An 8,183-nucleotide genomic window follows, 5' to 3' on the forward strand; every position below is an offset into this window, starting at 1 on the left:
ATGTAAAGAACAGACTAGACTGAAGAGGATATAAGGAAAAAATATCCTCTAAAGGTGAGGCAAACTTCCAGTGTCCTTCTTTGGTTTCCATATGTTTTCCAAATTGCAAACTCCTAGACTAATAAACACTCTGAGTTCATAAATAAATGATCAAAAATATCATAAATAAATAAAAGACCATAAACAAAAACAAAAACAGATCATAAATAAATAAACAAACATTAAAAATGAAAGTCAATTTAGAATCTGTTTCTTGAAAAAAAGTTCCCCACATTTTTTTTTCATTTCCCGAGAAAGGAAGGCTGGAGAACAGCAGGTAACATTTTGAACTCTTACACACCAGCATGCACATCAGTGATTAAGGCAACAGACTCATCAGTGCACTGCAGATACTCATTCAAAAAAGCTTCTTTCTACTGTTCTTATTTTTAATATACCAAGAATATTTTGAAGACAATACTTAACAATAAACACCCACCACAAGCAAAAGGAATTGTTGTATGCACATGGTTTCTTTCATCCTGGTTTGAAAACATGCTGAGATCCAATGATAAGAGCAAACACAGAAGGCAGACTGTCACTGTTCTTAGCTGCATTTTTGACATCTGTTTCACAGCTTTTGGAAAGCCTATTTCCATTAATCTATCATGAGAAAGGACAGGAGATAAAATTCCCAGGCTGGGCAAGGCATTAGGAGACTTTTCCAGCTGACTATACATTAAGAAAGGACTGTAACAGCCAAATTACATTACCATGAATACTCAGAAGATGCTGTAATTCTATTCCTGCTTCTGTCTTAAGGGAGTTATTTATGTTGCAGTCTTGAAGAGTACAGTAGATCATTTACCAAAGACATCACCTGCCATACAGAAACAGCAGACTAAAACCAGAAGGTTACAGCCTGGTCTCATTCAGCAGAAGCAGGTCTGTGCTTGAATCATTATGCATAAAAAAATTACATATATTTACACCTGCTGCACATTAACATTTAACAGACTACCAACAAACCAAGAGATTCATTATCAAACCTGGGTAAAAATAGGGGAAATCAGTACAGATCTCACCACAGAGAGAGCTTTAAATGATTTAAAAGCATAATCTTTGCAGTATTTATACATTTAAAAAAATCAGAACAAATAACTGTTTGCCATTCAGTTTCATTAAAGCATAAACACAGAGAGTTGTTTCAAAGTTGAATGCTTATCTAAGGTTAGGCTCCTAAATCAAAGCAGGTTAACATGCTGGTCATCTACAGCTTCCACTGAAATAACATATGCTCAGCCCACCTCTAATAACTGGGCTTCTTTTATTTAAAAGACTAACTTCAAGCACCCAAGTTTGAAAACGTGGCTTTCGGTTCATATGACAACATTCCAAACCAGCTTCTCTCAAACACAAGCAAAAACACTGAAAACAAATACAGGATCTGACAACAACAGATACTGGTGGAAAGAAAGAGAAGAAGATGGGAGGAGAAGAGCGTGTTGTCATGGAAAAAAATGAATTAAAACATCATTCATGTCATTGTGGCAGATTTTCAAATGTAAAATAGAATTTGTCCTTTCTATTTTCACTGAGGACACTAACAGTCTATACTCATTGTATTTGCTAATGAGGAATAAAAAGAAGAAAGTCACTAAAGACCATCCATTGCCTGCCTACCTTTAAGTAACTGTGAGCCACTGACCCAAAATTCTAAGTTGACAGAAGTAAATGTTAGAAATGTTAAAGTGTGAAGAAGAATCCCTGTACTAACTTTGCAATCGTGAGTACAGAAACACAGTGATCAATCATCTGAAAAAGAAAAATAATCAGAACGAGGTTCTCTGGATTAACTTGGCTCAATAATGAAAAAGGCCGATGTTATTGATCCGTATGATGGGAGCTGTGTGGGCTGAAAGATATTTCACTTCTGGGATTCTACTTTGAAATCTAAAATAGAGTAAGCATGATGGTCTCAGCCCAAGTCCCTTGAAAACATCACTAAAAATCAKTTCATTTAACCTGGAGCAGCTGACAGTTCCTGGTAGGACACATGAGAATACTGTGCTTCTCTGAACAAGACTCATGGTAGAAGAACTTTACAGCACAGCTAATTGCTGTAGAGAGCATCTCAGTTTGTATTGGTTTAAGGAACAATCATCTCATTGCCCTCTGAATTTTTATTATCTAACTTCATAATTAATGCCATTTCAGTTAAACTGCATAGGGTAAAGCAGCAAGAACTAAGGATAAATATCAAAACCTCTGTCAAAAAAAAAAAAAAGAAGATTGCAACAAACTACAAATACTTGTAATTACCTCTGTGACTGTCTACTAGGCTTTGGCTTGCTCTTAACAGTCTCCATTCATTCTCAGAGAATATAATAAACAACAAGACTTCAAGTTTGTTCAGCTTTCCCACGCAAGGTGGGGCAGGGGACATTCACATTTATAGGGATTTATAGAAACCATTATTTTTCAGACAGGAATTAAACACGATCCTACAAAATACCTCCCATTTCAGGACAATGTGAGAGAACAGGAAGGATTTTAGGAGCCAGTGCATCTCCTATTTATATAGCCTACTTTTTATGCAGTAAAATATTCACAGTATATTTTTCCAACTATGATGGAAACCAAGAAAATGCCATGCACTTTATGGTTAAACCATAATAAGTAAAAATTAGTGGGCCCAGGGGAGAATGTCTGTAGGGAGTTGGGTGAAATCACTACCATTATTTGAGCCAAAACTATCCCAAAGATTGTTTTAGCTATAATTTAAAACAAGAGACCGGAAACCCTCCTCTATATATTTAATTTCAACATTGCACTCCTGATGCTGTGCGACTGTGATTTTCACTAGTTGGTATCTACTGAAAAACATACGTGTTTAATTACACTGCTATATGCAGCCCTCAAGCCTCAGTCCTGCCCTTCTGTTTGTTTGCTTACCAGTAAGATACCTCACATCCTAATGGAGGCAAGCCCTTAACTTACAGAATTTGCTACACATTTATTCCTTCTTTCTTTTCATTTTTATCATACTAGAAAATGATAAAATGTTACTTTAGTCATTTCTCTTATTTTGTCAAGCTACACTGATGTGAATAAAGGTAATGAAAATGTTTAAATTAGGTAAAGGGGCATTTATTGGTTCTTACTAGTTCAGTAAAAGCAGTTTTAGTTATGTTGAAGACAAAAGAAAAAGTGTATTTATTGAGCTTTAATTTGGATTTACGAGTTAAGTACAATAATGGAAGTATTACCAGTAGCCACTAAGCTGAACTGATTCCCATTTCAAGAAGATTTTAGAACTATCACATCTCATTTTTCCTGCATCTTATTTTTGTAAAAATATATATAAAAACAGGAAAGTAGGCTTTCTGCTTTTTAATTATCAATTTACATCTCAATTTTGCTCAAGAATTATTACAGAAATGAGGAAGAATGAGCAAAACCAACACTACACAAAACTCTACCATCGTATCGGCACAAGCCATTAACCACACGGAGATGTAATTATGATTTACTCTTACCATACAACAAAAGTCTGAGCATCTAGCCTATACTGCATCTGGCTCTAAGCACTACACAGAAACAGAGAACCACATAATTTCCCAGATATATTGCATTATGGGTTTTGCCTCATCTTCTAGAGGAGAATTTGTAATAAATGGTTATGATGCTAATTGTTATTAAAGGCCATAAACATTACTGAACAATATCTGCTTCCAGCATCATTTTGCAAACGTATGTTAGAAACATGTTAAATGCATTATTTTTTGAGAAATTGATTTCATACTTTATGGCAAATTTGAGTAAAAACACTACAATTTTTAACCCAACTTTTAGGTCAGATTGACAGATTTTTGTATATGTAATCAAGTTATGCAAATGCAAAGAAGCATCCAAGAACTTGTTTGTGATATTTGTACATTCTAGCTAAAAAGAAAGAACTGAATTTCAGAACTGTTAATATCGCAATAGGTAAGCTATCACATTCTGGCCCACTAAGCTTTTATATCACGTTTACAACTGACTTAAAATTTAGTGCTACATAAAAAGTGAAAACAGGTTTGAGAAACCTTAACTGTTCATTGGGAAACAGTAAACGCTTCAAATGCTCTTGCAGAAACTTCTGCTTTACACAGGAAACAAAGCACACTTTAAGTAAGGTCTAGTGTAACAGTCATCTGCAAACCACTCATCAAGTTAAATCCAGTAGTTTCCTCTTTTATTCATTCACCAAGGTCTGGTTCTGCAACGCTTCTGGAACTTCAACAGAAGCTCCAACAAGCAAACTCCTTTGTAGCACTGGGGCCTATGTATATTCCTATCCCGAAATTATTGGGTAGTGCATTCTAGTGTGTTTCATGTGACTTACTGGCATCTTTTCCTCCATCACTGCCAGACTCAGATATACCCTGTGCTGTAAAACATCATGTGCTTTCCTCCCCCGGTTCCACTGCAGAATATCTCATAAAGCAAAAAAGACAACAAAAAGTCAGCCACAAACAAAGGGTGACAAGCCTCTCCCTATTCAGTTTTCTCCCTCTTTACCAGAGAAACATGTGCACACACAGCTGTCCAGCTGTAGTCTTCTGCTAGGCTACTGGGATGGCCTCACAGGGACAGGCAGCCCTCCCAGAGACTTGGGTGGAAACGTAACAATAAAGTTCCCAGGACTGTTTAAGCCTGCRGCAATCAGGTGATCAGTCCAGCTGAGACACCCAGAGATCCATATCTTCCCTCCCATTTCCTTCCTTTTAGATTAAAATTAATCACCATATGAAGGTTCAGAAGTCTCCACAGGCACAAGAAAAACTAGAATCCAGACAAGCCAGCCACCCACTAGGGCCCTTCCTGCTACTCAGAGCTCTGCACAGATAATTTACTCCTGCTGAGCATCCCCAAAAACCCTAGTCCCGCACTGGGAGGACAAGATCAAAGAAATCACCCAACAGGTACTGAATCTCCTGTTTACCAGTCTGCACGCCACAAGGACAAGGAGAGCAGGAGAAGCTAACAAACTAAYGCCAAGTCAGTGACCAATGCGCTTTCCCTGCATCCCCGCTCAGCTCTCCCCCCACCTTCTCCAGCACAGCCTCCTGATTAACAACCCTGCATTTCGGCCTCTGCGCTTTCCCACAGCGATGCGCCAGGAATGTTGGCCGCTCTCCAGCAGCCGCTGCATCRGCGTGCGGCGTCATTTCAGCAGCCTCTCTAGGCTTTCCTCTCCCAGGCGCAGCAAGCTGCCACCTCTACCCATTCCCCTTCTCCCCCACCATCCCCAGGCCTCCACTCACCCCCTCCACCTCTCTGACCAAGGAAACTACAGACTGCCTGCAGAAATGAGCTGCACTCACTACAAATGTCACATCACTAGTAAATGGTTCAGGCTGTTAGCCCATCATTTGACCAACTGGTTTCTGTCAACTCCACCAAAAAGAGCAACAGTCCTAAAAGAAAAAGAAAATCAGCACACGCAAAGTTCTAGCCACTTCCTTTATGCCTTGTTATCCTGCTAAACTTTTTGCTATCTTACTCTGATAAGGAAGGAAAAAGTTCTTAATTCACTCTTGAAAGTGAACTTAACCAGAGAACCAAAGGACAAGAGAGAAGGCCAAGGAGGACGGTGCTTCAGACGCAGAAATCTCACCTGTCACCTCACAGACCAAAAAGCAAGAAATGTTTTATTTTTCCTCTTTTTCCTCCTTTATTGCACTAGTACTGAAATTTTATACAAAAATCAAAGGAAAGGACAAACTGAAAAAAACTTGAGACTAAAAGACAGCCAAGGCCAAATCAACAGTTGGCTTTATTTCAGCTCAAAAGGAAAACAAACTTCAACACAGAGAAAAGCAAACACTGGGAAGGGTGACCATTTGCAGGCAGGAAAGGTCACACACTTTGCACAAACATGTTGGCGCAGGAGAGCTCTCTCCAGTCAAACATCTCCCTTTGGCAAACATCTTCCTACTTACAAGATACTTTCCCCTCTAAAAAGGCAGTATATTTAAAATAAACTCATTTACACGCCACCAGAAAGGAGATAAGCGTTTATGCAACCAGAAAATAATTGTAAATATATTTTACCCAGTTATATAAAGTTATAGAAACCCTAAGTTCAACAAATACAAAAAGCTGAAATTGGATCACTTTCCTCCCAATTTTACTAACCTATGAGAAACAGATCTTAGCTTCAAATTGCTCATTCTTAAAAATTAAAACATTCTTGTCAACTTTAAAGAATAGGTTATATTAAGATATCCAACGGACAACCCAAAGTCCAACAACTTGTTTTCAGAAGATAGAACAATCAGGGAAAAAGTAACTGTAATTAAAAGGTGACAACATACATGTGATTCAGAATCACAATTTAAAGGTTTTTCTGTGCATTAGTTACATTTCCAATACAGCAGTGACAGAAGTCAGGGCCAGGTTTTTTACTTCAATGGCCTTTTAGTCAGGGGAAAAGGAGAACACATTCTCATCAATCAAATCAGTTCAGATAATATTTAAATGTTCTCAATTCCAATCATTACCAAATGAGTAAATAAATACGTGAGAGCAATACAATTTGATTTTAGGCATCACATACATAACAGGAAATCTCAGTTCTGCATCTGTGAATAAGCACACATAGCATTTCCTATTTCTCTATGCCGGTACAGCCCAATGTTGCTACACAGAGCAACACCCTGCCTGAGGGACTGAGGGGCACACACGACCCCTCCACATCACATGGCCTTAACCACTACATATTTCAGTGAGTTGGAAACTGGCAGAGACTTTGCAAGGTGCTCAGAAAAAAGGGCAGCCAGAGGTGAGCCACAGCTTACATGAACTGTCCCATCAGGCCAGATGCCATCTGAAAGGTGCAAGTTATGCACCCCTGATCTACATGGATCATTTACTGGGGGGAGGGAGCGCATCCAAAACAGAAAAAGTGTTTTAGGACGATTAAGACAAAGTAATATTAAATTCATTACTAACAGGTATTGCAATATGTTACAGACTCACCTCGTGCAAGAGGTCRACTGACTGTGATTTAGACAGTTATCACTTGCTTAGTTGTTGCCAGTGCTTATTTGCACAAACCTGAAAACCAGATCTTCACAGAGCTCCAGTATTTGCACTTAGTGCTAGCTAAGGTCAGGTTCATTTTGTGGTAGCCTCAGTGGTAACAAGAATTACTTCAAAAAAAAAAAAAAAAGCTCCTTCTCATAGTCAGTTTGCTGACGGCAGTTTTTAGCCCTCTCAAGGTAGCAACATGCCATAATGTATGCATTATCAATCAAACCATTAAAAATGCTATTGATACTGAAAGATTAATGGGGTCCTACTCTTATAGTATCTCAGAATTAAACAAGTTCTGGCATGAAATGTGCTAACTCCACACGAGTCAGATTGGAGGTGACAGGAACTTCATACTCAGTTCACTGCCTATCTTTGACATTGTTCTACGTAGGTAAACGCTGCAAGTGTCACGTAACTCTGAAAGAGATCTTACAAAATATTTCTACCGCACAGAGAACAAACATAGATGACTAAATGCAAAACAGATCTCCCTTTAAGCAAAGGCACAGGGTACTGCTCATTCAAAGGGGTCAGTTTCATACTAAGATTTTGGGATCTTTGTTTGTTTTTACAATTCCCAAAACAAAAAAACAACAACAACAAAAAAAAACACATTAGAAAAGCCCAACAGAGTGATTTAAGAATTTTCAACACTTCAGTTATCATGTCTACCCATATATTTTTAATAGATGATACCCACTTTTGCCTTTATTCAAGAAGTTTCAATTCCTCTCTCTGTAAAAGCTGTATACCTGTTAGAAATTATTTATTCATCTTCTGTTAGACAAGAGTGYTGCTTCACAACATAAGATACAGCCTCTTCTAGTCATCCATCCACCTTGCAGAAAGGGACAACTGGTTCAGGATTTGTTTTTATGTGAACTTTTGAACCTATAAAGTTCTCTTCCGATAAAGACTGGGATACAGGGACCCTAAGGGTGGAGCTTCACAGTGGCTCCACCTTAAGTCTACCCCTAACAGCTTCCCAAAAGGGAAGAAGCAATAATTCAGCATTCACAGTGGCAAAAAAAGAAGACAACTGCTCTTTCCTCTACCACACTAACCCAGGGACTTCACAGAGAAATGCAACGGCGCTACCTTCACCTGCACAGCAAGGAAAG

The 8,183-nt window shown here is 38.4% G+C and overlaps 1 protein-coding gene across 1 annotated transcript in view; it reads right to left on the minus strand.

Moving 5' to 3' along the window:
- The window catches only part of CCNY (cyclin Y), a 113,633-nt gene extending 105,853 nt beyond the window's left edge, over nucleotides 1–7,780 (minus strand). Inside the window, exon 1 of the mRNA XM_026068531.1 lies at nucleotides 7,763–7,780. The gene's annotated coding sequence lies outside the window, so the exon portion shown is untranslated. The remainder of the gene's footprint in view (nucleotides 1–7,762) is intronic.
- Between the last annotated feature and the right edge of the window lie 403 nt (nucleotides 7,781–8,183).

This window comes from Apteryx rowi, unplaced genomic scaffold (assembly GCF_003343035.1).
Source record: "Apteryx rowi isolate R43461 unplaced genomic scaffold, aptRow1 scaffold_274, whole genome shotgun sequence".
Lineage (NCBI taxonomy): Eukaryota > Metazoa > Chordata > Aves > Apterygiformes > Apterygidae > Apteryx > Apteryx rowi.